This window comes from Monodelphis domestica, chromosome 8 (genome assembly GCF_027887165.1).
Source record: "Monodelphis domestica isolate mMonDom1 chromosome 8, mMonDom1.pri, whole genome shotgun sequence".
Taxonomy (NCBI): Eukaryota; Metazoa; Chordata; class Mammalia; order Didelphimorphia; family Didelphidae; genus Monodelphis; species Monodelphis domestica.
In genome coordinates, this window is record NC_077234.1 from 74530108 (window position 1) to 74547335 (window position 17228).

At 34.7% G+C, this 17228-nt stretch overlaps 1 long non-coding RNA gene across 1 annotated transcript; it reads right to left on the reverse strand.

Moving 5' to 3' along the window:
- Positions 1 to 7990: 7990 nt before the first annotated feature.
- Positions 7991 to 16982, reverse strand: LOC103092525 (uncharacterized). Its single transcript, XR_001624318.2, has 2 exons — positions 16457 to 16982; positions 7991 to 16334 (listed from the first exon to the last, which is right to left on the reverse strand). It is a non-coding gene; the product is annotated as an uncharacterized LOC103092525 (long non-coding RNA).
- Positions 16983 to 17228: the final 246 nt, after the last annotated feature.

Genomic DNA, 17228 nt, shown 5'->3' on the forward strand with positions numbered 1-17228 from the left:
GTCCAGGGTCATATAACTAGTAAGTATCTGAGGCCAAATTTAAACTCAGGTATTCCTGACTCCAGGCCTAGTGTTCTAGCCACTTTGTTTCTCTACTGCCTTAGTTAGGTTCAGTTTTGGTTAAACTAGACTAATTGAGGCAATAAAGACTCTCTTCTTCATTTTTTCTAGGAACCACGCTAGAGAAAATTAAAGTTCCCTAACATACTAGTCAAATTTCAGACTTCATTCACAAATAAACTTTTATCTATCCTTACTCTCATGTATCTCCTACCAACCCCAATTATCCATGAAGCAATTGTCAAGTTTTAATTCTAAGTATGTAAGTATAAGAATTCTTATTAATTTCAGAAAGTTATACATGATACGGGAAAGGGATCTATCTGTACAAAAATATTTTTAGCAGCCTTCTTTGTAGTGATATGGATTTAGAAACTGAATTCCTATCCTTTGGGGAATGACTGAACCAGTTGTGGTATATGATTCTAATGGAATACTCTTGAACCATAAGAAACGCTTATTAGAATGAATTCAGAAAAATCTCTCTCCCTCTCTCCTCTCTCTCTCTCTCTCTCTCTCTCTCTCTCTCTCTCTCTCTCTCTCTCTCTCTCTCTCTCTCTCTCTCTCTCTCTCTCTCTCTAAATATTTTATCTCACTGTGTGTGTATTTCCCTCCAGTTAACTTTTTCTTGCTTTGAGATTCCCTCTTTGTGTTCAAAGTATTTTTAATAGAAAGACTTAAGATTACACTCTAACAAATCTCTTGTATCCTGTAGCCTGACTTATCCAAAGATCATTGGAAGAAATAACTTCTTCTAATGAGGAAATGGATGGTTTTTTCTAGGACATTTTAAAATGCCATTTGAAAAGAAGAGAGCTGTTTAAGACTTATATGAACTGATGCAAAGTGAAGTGAGCAGAACCAGGATAACATATACAGTAAGAGGAAATATTGTATAATGATCAACTGTGAATGACTAAACTATTATCAACAAAGCCATCCACAAAGAATTCATGAAAAAATTGCTATTCATAGCCAAAGAAGGAACTATTGGAGTCTGATTGAAGATCAAAGCATGCCATCTTCCACTTTATTTCCTTCTTGAGTTTTTTTTTAATTGTATGTACAATGTGCATCTTCTGTCCTGGCATGAGAAGCATAGAAATATGTACTGCATGAAAGCACTTGGTATAACCTATATCACACTATTTATCACCTGCAAGGTGCGGAGGGAGGGAATCTGATTCATTAAATGCCAGAAAACAATTGTCAAAGATTGTTTCTACATGTAATAGTGAAATAAAATTAAAAAGTAAAAAAAATAAGTTAAAAATGTTACATACATTGGAGAGATAGAGAAGCATATTAAAATAATTTATTGTTATATGAATCCATTTGATTTAATTTGGCATAAGAAAAAATCCATAATGTCTGTTTAGTATGGGTGTGTGGGGCACAATTATATTTTGTTCCTTACTTTTGTTATTCATTCAAGAGGAATAGAATACAAAGAGGATGGGAGGCTTAGCACACCTGCCTAATTGTAGCTTCCTTTACAGGATTAATGTTTTAGGACCTTCATGTTAACAAAAGCTGTACTTCCATTTTTAAGCTATACTCCTTCCAGACCCATAGCCAATCTGTCATCAAATGGTGATGCTTCCTCCACGATATTTTCCCCTATCCAATACCTCGTCTCTATTTTCATAGCCAAATGTCTAGGATGGTCTTTCTAAACACCAATATTCCTGAGCTGCTATCCATGCGACATTGCTTATTTGTGTGTGTGTGTGTGTGTGTGTGTGTGTGTGTGTGTGTGTGTGTTTTAAATAACTCTCTTCTTTTGTCCTGGAAGAAAAACATCCATTTCCTCATTCGAAGTTATTTTTCTCAGAGGTCTTCAGATAAGCCAGGCTATAGGATACAAGAGATTGGTTAGGGCATAGTCTTAAGTGATTCTATGAAAAATAACTTGTATACATAGAAGGAATCTCAAAGGAAGAAAAAGTTACCTGGAAGGAAAGATATATGTATATATATATATGTATATATGTATACATATATATAATATTTATATATAGAGAGAGGAAAGAGGAAGAGAGAGGAAAGGAAAGGGGAGGGAGAGTAAGGGAGATGAGATGAGAGAGAGAGAGAGAGACAGAGACAGAGACAGAGAGACAGAGAGACAGAGACAGAGAGATACAGAGGGAGACAGAGACAGAGAAACAGAGAGAGAGAGAAACAGAGACTATGAAGGATGGTGAGGTGGGGTCAATTTGAGAGACAGAGATGACAGCTTAGCCATGAAGCTCTGGAGAAAAACAGAAGCTCAATAACATGGGAGAGAAATTAGAGTGAAGAGAGAGAGAGAGAGAGAGAGAGAGAGAGAGAGAGAGAGAGAGAGAGAGAGAGAGAGAGAGAGAGAGAATGGCTCTTTAGAAACTTTTTGTAATTGGGAGGATAATGTCATGGAGGCTTACACAGCCTCCTGTGAATTTATATATGATAACCAGTTTTTAGTCTCTTTTCCAGCTTTTTAGCTCTGAGAGAAAAAAAAGAGAAAGCTGCCACAGAAACCAGAATCCCAGTACGGCAGAAAGCCAAATTATCAAAGTATATTATAAAAGTAACAACAATAACAACAATTCAGTAGCCTTGGAGGAATAATTTGTCATACATTAAAATACATGGGGAGTGCTCTGGGGTTGCCTCTTCTCAGTGTTTAGTGGAGTTTAGACTCACCCCACACTGTAGGAATGAGTTGGTTGATTCTGGGCAAGTCACTTGAGCCTAAATTTCCTATGTTATAAAATGAAAGCCTGTGATGACTTGCTTTACTTATCTTACTGCATGGAGAGAAAGTTCTTTGAAAACTCTTAAGTAGTATATAGATGTAAGATATTATTATTGTTATTATTATTATTATTATTTATTTTTTGTAGAAAGACTAATTAGTTAATTAGTTAGAGCTGAGTATTGGCTAGCAGCCCTGAAGGAAGTTGGCAAAAGAAAGAGAATTTCCAAAAGGCAGCTGCCTAGAATATGTGAAGAGGGTCCAGGGCTTTCTACCACTACTAACTGAGAGAAAGGAGAAGAGGGGCCAAGGTTCACTTATTTAATATTTGAACTAGATGAGTCTAGTAGGAAAAAAGTTCCTAAATCCACCTCATTCAGATTTCATTGAATGTGTCTTCTTTATAAAGAGAGAACAGTTGAACCTTTTTGAATTATTTTCTTGAAATCTTTTGTCATTAGCTATTTAATTTCCCAGCTCCACCTTTTCTTCTCCCCTAATCAGAAGGAAAAATAGTTTAGCGATACTAAAGCATCAAACAAGCTCAGCTATACACGCAAAGTTCCACACCCAAAGGTCCTCACCTTCACAGAGGATAGTAGGAACATTCTCACATGTTTTCTGGGGGGCAAAACTTAATCATTATATTTATAACATTGAGTTTCAGTTTGGGGGTTCCTGTTCTTTTCATTTACATTGTTGGAGTCATTGGGAATATTGCTTTCTTGTCACTTCACTTTATATCCATTATATATTAATATTTTATTATAATAATTTAATATATTAATTACTCTGTAAGGGACTTTGGTAGCACAAGTAAAATCTAAGTTCAACATCTTCCATTCTTCTCTGTGGTCATCTCATTCCTTGTTTCTCATGTCATACGAATATTCCATTATATTCAAGCACCATAACTTATTGTCATTCCCTAATTAATTATATCCTATCTTGGTCCCTGTTCTTTGTTACTAGAAAAGATAAAAGCAGTTAAATCTTGGAAGTTATTTTAAAAAGAACTTGAATTTGTATAGAAAAACAATACTGACAATTAAATACAATGAAATTATATTTTTACTACTAACTGGAATAAGTTTTACAATAGAGAAAGCATTTGCATAGTTAGGCAGGATAATTAATAATGCTGGTGCTAGTAGTATTAATAACTAGATTGAATATAGGACTTTAGGGGCATCTAGGTGGTATAGTGGAGAGAGTGCCAGACCTGGAGTGAGGAAGATTTATATTCTTGAGTTCAAATCCACTTTCAGACATTTACTAGCTATGTGACTCTGGGTAAGTCACTTAACCCTGTTTGTTTCATTTTCCTGATCTATAAAATGCACTGGAGGAGGAAATGGCAAAACACTTGAGTATCTTTGCCAAGAAAACCCCAAATGGGTCATCAAGAGTTAGACATGACTGAAATGACTGAACAACAACATGTTCATGTAAACTCTCAATGATGATCTTAAAATTGCAATTTTCCTAAAACATTTTTATTTGATCACAGAATCAGAAATTTAGAGCCAGAAGGGACCTTTGATATCATCTATCAACCCCTTCATTAGATAGGTAAAGAAACTAAGACCAGAGAAAGAAGTGACTTGGCTGGTCTTATAATCAGAAAAGAGGAGTCAAGATTTGAATCCAGGTCCATTGACTCCATATGTAGGGTATGCAGAGTTCTCTCTAGTATATATCCTGTTGAGAGGTTGATTTATTTTGGAAAGCACAGAATGAAAAATATCAAAATCTTTGTGAAGCAAATGAGTCCTTGGCTCCTAACCACAGAGATATCCTCATGATCAATATTTCTCTTATGCCTGTTGGTATGGTCAGGTTTTTTAAGATAATTTTTTAGGTAATGTTTAGGTAATACAATGGCTCTGAATTTCCCTAACTGCTGACTCGGCAAGAAAGTCTCTGAGCAGCAATATAAACAAACTTCCATCCACCACCTAATCTCTTTTTGTACAAGGCCTTCTAACACCTAGACTTTGAACACCAGACCCTCTGTTGGTATCTGTTTTTGTCTAGCATCTCAGAACCCCCTCATAAACTTATGAAAATGCAGGCACCATTTTATCTTCAATTTGACAGGAGGAAAAAGACAACATATCTGGATTTCTTCAAGCAAACAGTGAGGGGTGGAAAAGCTGAGTCACTTAAATGGTCAGATCAAGGAAGATGTAAGTCCATTTCCTCTTGGGAACTCTAGAGGGGAATACCAATGAATATATTCTTTTCCACATGAGAAGGCACTCCTCTGATTTTAGGCTTATGCATGCTTCATCTAGTTGGATGAAACTTCAAAATAAGGCAATGATTTCTAGTTTGTAGACTCAGAGGATTATAGACTAAGAGCTGGGAGGGATTTTAGAGATCATTAAATCCAGATCCCTCATTTTACAGATGAGGAAACTGAGGAACAAAGAAATTAAGTGACTTGCTTAAGGTTACACAGAGAGGAAGTGACAGAAAACCAATGTTCTCTAATACCAAGTCCCATCTTCTTTGCACTGTAATTTCCTTAAAGGGCGTGGAGGTGGTGGTGGGGGGGAGACAGAGCCAGAGACAGAGCCAGAGACAGACAGAGACAGACAGAGTCAGAGACAGAGACAGAGAGAGGCAGACAGAAAAAGAGAGACAGAGACAGAGAGACAGAAAGAGGAGAGAGGGAGACAGAGAGACAGAGAAAGAGAGAGAGAGTGATGGAGACAGACACAGAGAGATCCAGCCTCTTTGACATGAACTTTCAGACAATATAGACTAAATCAAGACAAGTTGATCAGAAATTAGATCTAAGTTCTTTCCCCCTTGATAGAAGTAATTTTCATGTTGGGACTTATTCTCAGAATGCCAAGAATAGAAGTCCTATCCCTATCCCTGGGGAACTATAGCTATCAGAGAATATTTCAACAATATTTTTGAGGATATGCGTCTTCTTCAGCGAATCTATAACTTGTGGGGCAAGAATCTCAAATAATCCTCTAGGCATTTCTCAGATCAGTTACAGGAGCCTACCAAATTGGAACAGATTGTAGGTAAAGCCTCTTCCATGAAACTTCGCCTGATTTCTACAGCCAAGATATACAATAACAATAACAATACCTGACACCCAAGCTTTGGAAAAGTGCTTTTTGTACACTCTGCTGTTTGAACTCCACAGCAACTCTACAAGGCAGACACTATTCTCCCCATTTTATAGATGAGGGAAATGGTGCTCAGAGGCATTCTGCAACTTGGCCAGGGATACATAGTCATCAAGTGTGTGAGGCAAGATCCAGGCTACATTCCACCCACCATACCATGATGATATCTAGTTTCTCCAAAGGACTGAAACACTTACAGTCTATATGATGGAATCTGGTACTTACACTATACATTGTCAGGCTGGATTGACAGTTATTTCATGTGGATCCTCTTTCCCAACTAGAAATGATGAATTCCTTAAGTGAAGGGTCCTTTTATACTTTTTGCACATTTGCCATAGTCTCACCTATAGCAGTAGATATATGCTAATAAATACTTTTTTGGTTGGTTGATATTCTGTTATGAAGATGTGTTACTATGTATAACACAACTCCATTCAAATTAGGAAGGAAGCATGGTTAGAAAAAGAGTTTGGAGCATTTGGAGTCAGAAGACTTGACTTAAAGTCTAGACTCCTACCATTATTAGTTAAAGAACCCTGGCCACATCACTTAATTTCTCTAAGCCTCAGTTACCTTACTTGTATAATGGGTATAATGATGCTTCCACTACTTATCTCCAAGGGTTTCTATGGGAAGTAAATCTTAGATAGTTCTAGAGATGTGAACTATTGCTGGTGATGGTGGTGGTGATATTAGTGGAGCTTATTTAAAGATTATAAGAAGTTGCTAATAAATCCTGGTTACCAATGGAGTGAGCATGGAATTATCCTTATTGAAATCATACCTGAGGATCACACAACCTTTCCCAGGTAATTTATACAGCATGTCAAATCTTCCTTGACTGAGAGGAGAAGGAAAGATCCTGTAAAGTCTATTGTTTGTTGATTGAAAACAACAACAAATATTTAACTTCGAAGAATGAAAAATAGCCTAAAAGTCCCCCCCTCCCACACACACACCCATGCAAGTTAAAATCATGTAAGAGTCTATCCAGTTGCAAACATGGAGAGAATTTTTCTAAATGATCTCCAAAGGATCACCATTTAGGGAGGCACAAAGGAGGGCAACATTTCTTGTTTTTCTAGGTTCCTCATTACTATTATTCTCAATAGAATTTGGCTTGTGTAAAGTCCACTCCTGACTATGAGAAACACCATGAAAAGTCATAAGTCATCCTGCAGGACATGTGTGATCAGAACAGGAGAAGGGTCCATCATGTTTCATAGTTCGATGCCAAACATTAACAGAATGGGAGGAAGACCTTCAACACATTAGACAGATTCTGCTATGCTTTTCAGCATAGGCTGGATCATCAGACCAGGTAGAATATCTTAAGAGTACAAGAAGATACCAGAATTTCATACAATGTATACTGCACTGTCTACCATGATAGGAAATGGACCCATTTAAGAATGTAGCACTTAATACCTTTTTGCCAATGGATTACTACCCTTCCTTTAAATGCTACCTTCTGATCCCAATCTTAAGCCAGTGCCCCAGATCTTGTCATAATTGTTTTCATCTTTTCCAGAAGCTTAATGTACTGGTGCTATCTTAAAGATAGATTATCCCTAAGGATTCAGGAAATGTTTATGTGAAGGATTTTTAATATATTTTGTGTGCTGTGATTTTTTTTTCAGTTTTATTGGGGTGGTTGGGGAGGAATACCCTCTATAATCTAATAATACTAAAAGTATAATGAAAAGAACCCAAGAATACCTACAATATTTTGTGTCAAGCACTAGAGAAAGAAATACAAAGAATGAAACAATTTCTATATTTAAGGTGCTAACATTTTAACAGAAGAGACATGTGCAAATATAGGTAGGTACAAAATAAATGCAAAGAGAGCAAATACAAATAAATACAAGACATTAAAACATAGTGTAGTTAGAGGAGGAAAGAAGACAAGAAAATTGTAAGAGGTTTGTTTACAGCCTTATTTTAATCCTAATCTTTCTTATTTGTTTGTTTCATTAGTCATTGTTGACCACTCTCCTCATGGATGTTCTTTCCTCTCTGGGTTTTTGAAGTCTTGCTCTCTCTCCTGGTACAATCCTTTTTTGTTTGGTTTGTTGATTCATCATCCATATCATGTCCCTAACTGTGAGTGTTTCTCGTGGTTCTGACCTGTATTCCGTCCATTTCTTCTTCCTCCTCCTCCTCTCTTTGTTTTTGTTTCTCTCCCCTCTTTTTTCTATTTCTTTCTTCTTTCCCCTTCTCTCTTCTCTCCTTTCCTCTCCAGTTGTCTCTTCTTTCTCTCTGACTCGATTTTTCTCCAGTTGCCTCTTTCCTCTCTGTTTCTCTCTTCTGTCCTTTCCCCTCTGTTTCTCTTCTCTTTCTATTTTTCTCTTTTGTTTTTCTGTCTTTGCTTTCCTCTCCATCTCTATATCTCTCTCACTTCTCTCTTTTTTTCAGTCCCTTTCTCTTTCTGTTTCAGTTTCTCTCTTTGTCTTTCTTCTGTCTCTTTTTTCTGTTTTTTCCTTCTCTCAATCTCTCTCCTATATTTTTCTTTTCTCTCTCTTCTGTTTCTCACTTTTTCTTCTCTGTTTCCTCTCCCTCTAACACTTTTCTTTTCTCTCTTGACATTTTCTCCTCTCTCTGCCTTTGCCTCTAGCTCTCTCTTCTCTCTCCTTTTTTCTGTTACCTTCACTCTCTTTCTCTTTCAAATTTTATTGACAATTTTTGTATTTATGGCTCAAGTATTTCCAAATTGCCCCACTCCATACAAGTTCTGTTGTAATAAAGAAAAACAAGTAAGCAAAACTAACAATTGGGACCTCATCTGAAAGTGCACACTTTATACATCTGTAGCACTGCCCTCTCCAATCTTTCTATATTTTGGAGTGCTTTTAAAAAATGAAGAGAGCTTGATTCCTTGCATATGAGGCAATTTCACAGAGAAACCACTCAGAAGTGCCCAACAGAGGGGTCTAAATTTATACTCTTCCCAAGTTCTAAATTTGGAGAAATTTAGAGTAGCATTTCTATTAGGAAGGAGAGTTTTGATTTTTTTAATTTGAGACCTCCTTGACCATTCAGAACTCTCCAAGCCTTAGTAAACAAGTGAGTGTTTTGTGTAATTTTCTCAGTTGGTGTCTTGTTTGGATGAGAATTGAACTCTTTTCCCGGAAGCTACAAAACAACCATTGAATGTTATCCAAACAACGAAGAACAGGTAGTCTCTTCATCTTGGTTCTTTTTATATCTATATTTTTTTGAGATTTGGCTTATAATTGGGCACATTCTGTATATTTCTGTGTTCTTATTATTAGTCCCTAGGCTAAGGGTCAAAGGCCATACACAGTTTTATACTCTTTGGGTGTAATTTCAGATTTCTCTCCAAAATGGTTGGATCTGTTCACAGTTCTACTAACAGTGTATTAATGTCCCCATTTTTCACATCCCTTCCAACACTTGTCATTTTACCCTTTTGTTATTTTAGTCCATTGGATAGGTAAGAGGTAGCTCAAAGTTGTTTTGATTTGCATTTCTCTAATCAATAATGATTTAGAGCATTACTTCAGATGGTCATATATAGCTTTGATTTCTTCATCTAAAAACTATTTCTTAATTCTTTTGACCACTTATCAATTTGGGAATGGCTTATATTTTTATACATTTGACAGAGTTCTCTATGTATTTTAGTAATGAGACATTTATCTGAGAAATTATCTATAAAATTTATAAAACTGTCTATAAAACTGAACTCTGAAATTCTGTGAATTATTCAGCCTGGAAGATGGTGGAAGCTGCTGTCCAAGTTGGGTTGTCATGATATCAAATCAACCCATTAATCCTTTTAATATAGAGAAAAACAAAATTAGTCAGAGGTTGGGTTACAGTCTTATCTCTGTCCTAGTCCTTCTTGACCTATCTGTTGCATTTACCATTGATGACCAGCCTTTCTTCCTCCATGGTTTTTCTTTGTAAGGTTTTTGAGCCATTACTCTCCCCTTGTTCATCTCCTACCTATGCATTCGATCCTTCCGAGTTTCTTTTGTTGGCTCAGATTTTTGGTGGAGATAGCTCCAATATAGGCTTTAGAGAAGCTATAATTAAATTTTCAGTGTAAGCATTTGCATTTTGGAAATTGACTAATAGTAGAAATCAGGACTTAATTTCTTACTTATTTATGGTTTAAACATAAGGAAGTAATGGAAAAATTGTTAATAATGCAAATTAAAATTAGAATTGTACCCTGTGATTTCAGAGAAGTTCTAAACATTTACTCTTCTTATCATTAATACTATGCCCCCTGCTTGTGTTTCCCAATGTTCTGACCTAGCTCCTTCCCTTCCCTTCTCTTTCTTCTTTTCTCTTTTCTTCTCTTCTTTCTCTTTTAACCTTTGTTGATCTGTTTTGGTTTTACATTACAAATATTTCTAGATTTCTTTCTATGAGAACTTAGGTGAGGCCCCTCATCTTGGAGGAGGCCTCATGGCTAAAATCCTTGCCTAATTTACCTCTGGACCCCCTTTGCTGGGGCCTCTTAAGTCCTGCCTGGTTCAGACCCTGCAGGAGTAAACATCTACTCTCTCTGATTTTCTCATTTTCACTCTTTCTCCTTTTGTAAATAAATTACCATAAAAAAAAACATTTGGAATTGAGTAATAATTCCTGGTGATCATACTCTTAAATAATTTAGTCCAACCCTTTAATTTTAACCCCTTACATTCTGGCTCTTACATTCCCATCCTGCTGTTCAATTTTTCTGGCAGTTAAAAAAAATATGGAATTTCTTTTATGTGTGTATGTGTGTATTCCACTAATTGATCTCTGTTTTTTAACTAGTACTAAATTTCTTTGAGAATTATAGCTTTGTAAGGTGGCTTGTGATCTAGTATTGGTAGGTCCCTCTCATGACCTCATCTTCATACACCTTTAAAAAAAGTATTTCTTTTAACATTCTTGGTGTTTCCCTCTCTCTGTGATTTTAATTATTATTTATCTATAAAGCAATCCCATGTTAATTTGATTAGAATAGCACTGAATAAGATTTATTTGTTTTATTGTCATCTTTTTTGTCTTGATTGCTTCTGCCCATTAGCAGTTATTTGTTGTATTTATTTCTATAAAAAGTAGTTTAAAGCTGTATTCATATAATTCTTTTCTATGTCATAGTAGGTAGATGTCCATATATTTCATACATTTTGGAGCTAATTTAGATGGGAATTCTCTTTCTATCTCTTCCTACTGTTTTATTAGTATTATACAGAAAACCTACAATTTATAGGTATTTATTTTGTATCCTTCAAATTTGCTAAAGTTATTGTTTCAATTAACATGTACTTGGCACTTTAAGGTTCTTCAAGTACAACATCATATCTTTAAAAAAAAGACTGTTGCTTTGTTATCTCTGATTATTCTCTATGTTTCTTTTTTTGGATTAATTTTTAGAACCTGCATCTCTAATACTATATAAAAGTAGAAATGGTGACAGTGAATATCTCTATTTTCCTTTTGATTTTATTGAAAAGAATTCTATTTTAACTACATTATAAATAATAGTATCCCTCTGTTTTGAATATTTACTATTTAATTCAGAAGAGGCCCATTTATTCCCATATTCTTTGTGTGTGTATGTGTGTGTGTGTGTGTGTGCACACGCACGTGTGTATTTGTGTCTTAGCAGAAATGTGGGTTGCGTTTTGTCAAAAGCTTTTTCAGGTACTACTGATACAATAAGTTGGTTTTTATTATTAACATGCTTAATTAAGTTTATGATTTTCCTAGTTTTACATTAACCTTGGATCCCTGGTATAAATAAAATCTGGTCATAGTGCATAATATTTGTGATACGGTGTGGTGTTTTAAAATAAATTGAAAAATTTAAAAAAATTGCCAATATTTTACTTAAAATTTTACATTACCATTCACTACTAATATTGGTCTATACTTTTTTTGGGTTGTGACTCTTCCTGATATATGTTCTAAAACTATATCTTTATAAATGAAGGGCTTTTTGGTTGATTTTTTTTCTTTTGTCACTTATGCAAACAAATTATGTAATGTTGGAATTAACCATTCTTTCAAAGTTTGATGGAATTCACTTTTGGGGAGCAATTAGGTGACTCAGTAGCTTGAGATCCACGTCTGAGGATTAGGTATTCTGGGTTCAAATGTGGCCTAATACAAGCTATATAACACTGGGCAAGTCACTTCACCCCCAATGCTTAGCCCTTACCACTCTTCTACCTTGGGACCAATGCACAGTATTGAATCTAAGGCAGAAAGTAAGGGTTTAAAAAATTCACTTTTGTATCCCTCTGTTTCTAAAGTTTTTCTTTCCCCCTTTAGAAGTTCATTTATGGCTTGATCAATTTATCTTTCTGAAATTCTCCATTTCTTGTCCTGTCAATTTGGATTCTTTATATTTTTAGTAAGCATTCACTTGTTTTATTTAAATTTTCATTTTTGTTGGCATATAGTTGAACAAAATAGTTTTCAATGATTTCCTTTATTTTTCTTTTATACATCATGGATACTCTTTTTCCATTTTTAACACTGATAATGTGTTTTTCTTCTTTCTTTTTCAGATTAACTGATGTTTTATTTAATTTTTAAAAACCATTATGATTTTTAAAAATAAATTCAGTAGTTTCATATTTGATTTTCAGGATTTCTGTTTTGATGTTTCATTGGGATTTTTAATTTGTTGATTTCTAGTGTTTTTAGTTGCATTTTCAATTAATTGATCTTTTGTTGTTATTGCTATTAACAAACATGGTTAAAGATAAGAAATTTCCCCTGAAAATTGCTTTGCCTGCATTTCCAAATTTGTAGTACACCCTGTATCATTGATGGCATTAAATTTAATGAAATGATTATTTCTATGATTGTTATTTGACCCCATTCAATTTATCAGGATTAAATTATTTTGTCTCTGAGTTATTTTTAGTGCTCTTAGATGATATTTTATTTGCTAGAACTTATATTGTATTATAGCCAGTAAATATTATATGTATATTATTTCTGACTTTCAATTTTTACATCAGATGATTAATTTTTGTAAAGGTACCACTCATAGTTGGGAAATGTATTCTCCTTTCTATTTCCATCCAATGACTATAAGAAGTCTAGCATATTTAATTTTTCTAAAATTCTATTCAAGTTCTTAAATTTTTGTGTTTATTTTTTCTTTACATTTATCTATGTCAGGCAGTATAAATTGAGCTCTGATGCTATTATAGTTTTATTGTATATTTCTCCTTGTAGTTAATTTTTCTGTTTTAAGTATTTAGAAGCTGTCATTGGATACATATATTAAGTATTGAAATCAAATCATTTTTTGTTATATTTCAATAAAATGCATTTCCCTTCTTTATTTCCTTTGATTAAATCTACTTTTGCTCTTGGGTGAAATCATAATTGCTAAACTCCAGCTTTGAGTTTTTAGCTGAGGTATAATAGATTTATTATATATAGATGATATCTAATTTATATTGATTTATGATAGATCCATTACTTTATTTTAACTCTCTGTGAGTCTTTATGTTTCAAATGTATGATTTGTTTCCTTGTAAACAATGTATTGTTGCATTTGTTTCAGAATTCATTCTGTTGAATTGTGCCTTTTTATGTATGAGTTCATCCCATTCACATTCAAAGTTATTTATTTTCCTAAATCCTACTCTTATACTTTTTTCTTTCTTTTTCCTTTTTAACTTTCACTTCACTATGATCTCTCCAGATTTGGGGTTGTATTGCTTATGACTAATATCTGCCTGAATATACCATTCCTTTTCTGCTCTCCTTTTTTTCTTCATACAATATTTATCCTTATTGAGTTGAATGTATTCCTACATCCAGCTCTTTGCATATGTGTATATGTGTGTTGTCTTCATCTAGCTTGATGAAAGCAACATTCATGTGATACTTGCTTACCTCCCATCCCTACTCCTTCAATGTTTACATATATACCTTTGTACTGTTCATTTCCAATGACTAGGATGTACTCCAGCCATATCTCTATCTCATATAGTCCCTCTTTTCCTTAAGATACACCTTCAGCATCATCTTCATGAAATATTTCCACTAGTTTTCTACTTCCCATATTATCTCATGTTTAATTACTTTCAATATATGTATTTATTAATTCCAAATATATACTCTATATATTTTATATGTAATTATCTGACCTATTAGAATCTACATCCTTTGCAAATGGATATAATTTCATTATTTATACTTTTATTTGCAACTCCTGGTAATAATATGTGCTTAATAAATACTGACTGATTGATAAAACAATTAATAGATTTATTAAGGCATTTTTCCCTCTTAAACTGGCTTCCGTGACTTCTTATAGTCATAACCAATCCTATTCCAGAAAAATAAATTAACCATTCAAGAATTAACTAGATATGAAGATTTTCCTATTGAGGTCCTTAATGATTTATGGGGAGAAAGAACCATTGGATGGCTCTCTACAAGATAAGTCAATATACTTTATTTATATTCAGTACAGGAAATAAAAATGTCGGTATCCACATATATTGTGCTCCTGAGATAGAAGACAAAAGCAAAGAATTCAAATTTCACAGTAGATACAGTTCTAATAGATCTGAAACTGATGTGTACTTCTTTTCTCACTGGTGACTGTAATTAAAGTGGTCTTCATCACTGTTATTCAATTCTTTTCCATTTATCTTTCTAGTGTTCAGCTGATTCATGGCTATTCCTTTAAATTTCACCATATATATTGGTTTAGTTTATCAGTGAGTGATTTGCTTTAACAGAGAAAAAAAGATGTGCCTCCTAAAGTTGCATGTAGGATAAGACCACATATTTTTGGATAAATATGATGATTTGATACACTGGTAATATTTAACAAGTAGCTCTCCAAAAAAAAAATTAGGCATGGCATATTTTAAAATTTAATCTGTTTTAACATGTTCTCTAGCACTTTCTTTAGTATATAATTTAACAAAATAATAAACTGAGTGCTGATTTGTAGTGTTTGCTAATTTCCAAGGTGTTAAATGGTCACTTTAAAATTTCACAAACAGCTCTTGTGAACCAGTTCAAGTTGAATCTATCACATACTTCCTTTTGTAGATCCCAGGTCTCTTCCTGGTGGACTCCCTATACCAATGTAGATCACAATCTATTTACTTTTATGCTGTATTATTCTTGTCCATATCTTCTGTTATTTTCCTGTAGAAGACCTTTGAAAGACCTTCAAAGAATTTCCCTCCTTCTTCATCCTCAGCAATGGATATTGGTACATAAATTAAAATTCACTTCAAAGTGATCTGCTTACTCACTCTTATCCTAAGTATGGCAACGAGTATCTCATGAAATGTTTCATTTTCCTTTGAGGAGCAACATTAATCCCACTTCACTAACTCCTTCATTTGTTTCTCTTAGGAAATCTTGTGAATCATCCTTCTATTTAGCTGCTCCTTCTTTGTTGTATCCTACTTTTATTAATTTCAAGAATGTCAATATGATGGGGATTTTGTTCCTCTAATAGTAACTTGTTAGTCATTGATTGAAGATCACTCATTAAAAATACTAACATGGAGGGGCAACTAGATGGCTTAGTAAATTGAGAGACAGACCTAGATACAGTCCTGAGTTCAAATGTGACCTCAGACACTTCCTAGCTCAGTGACCATGGGCAAGTCACCTAGCCCCCATTGCTTAGCCATTAATGCTCTTCTACCTTGAAACTAATATGCAATATTGATTCTAGGATGAAAGGTAAGGTTTTAATAAAAAAGTACTAACTTTGTAGATGTTCAAGTTCATAGGCAGTCTAAGATTGTCACAAATCCAAATCTTTCTCCTACCTTTCACACTGCAAAAGGGAAAGGGATTTATGCAGGATTAAGAGTCACTAAAGAAAAAAAAAAACTTTGACAGTTGACTTCTAAGGGCAGAGTCAAGATGGCAGAGTAAAGAAGAGAAGCTCAAGGCACCATGAGAATTCCCCCCAACCAATATTAAAATAGCACCACAAAATGAATACAGAAGTAAAAGAACCAACAAGTAGACAGAGAGAAACAACTTTCTAGAAAAGAAAGACCTAAAAGGTATGGAGAGAACATCTGAGGCATTGGGATGAGAGGGGAGCACAGTCAGCAAGAGTATGTAGTAAGGAGTGAAGAGCAAGCCAAGAGTGAGTTCCACCTTTCTCCCTACCCCACACATATCCCACATCTGTTGTACCAGGTTCTGAACCTAAGCCTAAGCCAACATTTGGATCCTGAGACACTGCCTGGCAAATAGAGGTTCAACTAACCTGCACTCCTTGAGATTTCAAACCTGTGGTGAAGTCTGGAATTATGGAATACAATCCAAACCAATGGAATCCAGTCTGTGCTGAAGTGGGCTGATCTGTGTTGGCCCAGAGCAAAGCCAGGCATCCCAGTTGGGACCTGTGGCAAGAACATAGATCCTAAGTTTGGTGTAGCTGATAGACCACAGGGGGTCCAAGTGCTTTTTGCCAATAGAAAAAAAAACCTTCCTGTATCATGGATTTCCTTGGATAAAAACTTACCATCTTGATGTCAATCTCTGTCCATATGTATTGACATTGATCTTGAAATGGTAGGCATATTCAAAGCTTCTGAGACTGATCTCCACTGGCCCAGCTTTCAAGAATTGAAGGTTACCTCCATGTCACAATGAGGAATAAACACAATGAGTATTATATTTGTAGAGAAAAAAATTACATCAATGTAAAGAGGAAAATGTAAAATGATAAATAATCCTTATCTGGTTTGAATTTACAATTAAGTCTCTCATATAAGATCTTTCATTTCTACTGAGAGAGGAGTATTGGGGCATTTTTGGCTCCTGAGACTCAACTACTTTCTACTCATATGTCACAGTCATTCAGTTCTATCTGGTCCTTTCTTCCTCCTGCAAAAATGACATTTTTTTCCTCTTGAAGTAAACAGACTACACCCCTTTTTAAATTTTATATTGGATAAACTTTGTAAATTAAGAGTTAGACTCATCATTACAAATAATGAAAGTGGACCTTTGTATGGAACTGACATTCTCTGAGTCAGCTAGACAGCATGGGCTTTACCCAGAAATATGGGGTGGGGGTGTTGTTTGATCATTTCCTGTTCTTTTGCAATCATACTGAACTTGTTTGACCATGACCTTGGCTACCATGGTTAAATGGTAAACTTGAAACTGAGTATCTTTTACTATCTTATCTTTGAATGCAAAGTCCAGTTGATTTATGATGTAGCAACAGATTTTTTCATTTAACCCTTTCCCTTTTCCAGTTGGCCCAATTCCCATTTGTGGCTCATGAG